The sequence below is a fragment of the Salvelinus alpinus genome, unplaced genomic scaffold, assembly GCF_045679555.1.
Source record: "Salvelinus alpinus unplaced genomic scaffold, SLU_Salpinus.1 scaffold_638, whole genome shotgun sequence".
In the NCBI taxonomy this organism is placed as follows: domain Eukaryota; kingdom Metazoa; phylum Chordata; class Actinopteri; order Salmoniformes; family Salmonidae; genus Salvelinus; species Salvelinus alpinus.
Window position 1 is genome coordinate 3,699 of NW_027256578.1, and position 1,302 is coordinate 5,000.

The window sequence follows — 1,302 nt, forward strand, 5'->3', positions numbered from 1 at the left end:
TAATATGCATATTGTACGAGCAAGAATTGAGTACTAGGCAGTTTAATTTGGAGACGACAAAATGCTAATTCGGAACAGCACCCCCTGTAGTCGCAAGAAGTTAAACTATGCCACTTTATGTTTACATACCCTACAGTACTCATCTCATATGTATATACCGTACTCTATACCATCTACTGCATCTTGCCATGCCGTTCTGTACCACCACTCATTCATATATCTTTATGTACATATTCTTTATCCCTTTACACTTGTGTGTGTGTATAAGGTAGTAGTTGTGGAATTGTTAGGTTAGATTACTTGTTGGTTATTACTGCATTGTCGGAACTAGAAGCACAAGCATTTCGCTACACTCGCATTAACATCTGCTAACCATGTGTATGTGACTAATAAAAATTTGATTTGGTTTCATGCATTTGTCTGTGTGTGTGTCTGAATGTGATTGTATTTCGTCATATCGCATACATTTGTGATATCAGACAGGTTAATTAAGATATTAAAAAGTCATTGGTGATTTTTTCTACAGTGTTGCATGATGGGAATCTAGTGGTTCACTGATATAATCTAGTAAACAAAATAAACAACTTTTTCACCACTCTGTCTGCAAGTGCATTCCTAAATGGCATTTCACGCAGGTCGAAGTGATGTGATATTATCAGAACACAAAGTGGTTACCGTTAGACAAAAATGTTGGCACTGGAGAGACTTGCCCTCCACCGATGTGTATAAGTCATACTTACCTGGCAAGGGAGCTACCGTGATCAAGAAGGCGGTTCACCCAGGGCGAGGCTCAGCCATTGCACTCTGGCTGTGCTGACCCCTGCGAATTTCCCAAATGTGGAAATCTCGATTGCATAATTTATGGTAGTGGGGGATTGCATTCGCGCTCTCCTCTAATGTCTTGTTTGATGATAAACCTTGAGGTTGACTTGTGCGTATGGAGATCTTTGAAGTCAGTTTTGAAAGAGATTTTGTGGACCAATCGAAAGGTGGACTAATCAAAAGGTGGAAACATTTGTTTGTAGCGAAACATTGTTGGCATTTGGTGGAAACATCATGTTGCCAAATGCAGCATGGTATTTATGCCACGCTGGTACTTCAATCAAGAGATAGTTGAGAAGCCGCTCTAACCCCACCCCCAGTCATGATGTGTCATACGCGCCCCATGCGCTTACAATATGAATTTGTCCGTACATGCGCTCTTCCTTAGCACAGAACAATGCAATAGTTTTTCAACATTCAGAGCTTTTGTGTATTTATTCTGGCTAGTAGGCTAGCTGCATGGAAATTGTTGCTAATGAT

The 1,302-nt window shown here is 40.4% G+C and overlaps 1 non-coding gene across 1 annotated transcript; it reads left to right on the plus strand.

Annotated features, from left to right (window-relative positions):
- The first annotated feature begins 732 nt into the window (after positions 1–732).
- Positions 733–896, plus strand: LOC139567452 (U1 spliceosomal RNA). Its single transcript, XR_011673410.1, has one exon. It is a non-coding gene; the product is annotated as a U1 spliceosomal RNA (small nuclear RNA).
- Positions 897–1,302: the final 406 nt, after the last annotated feature.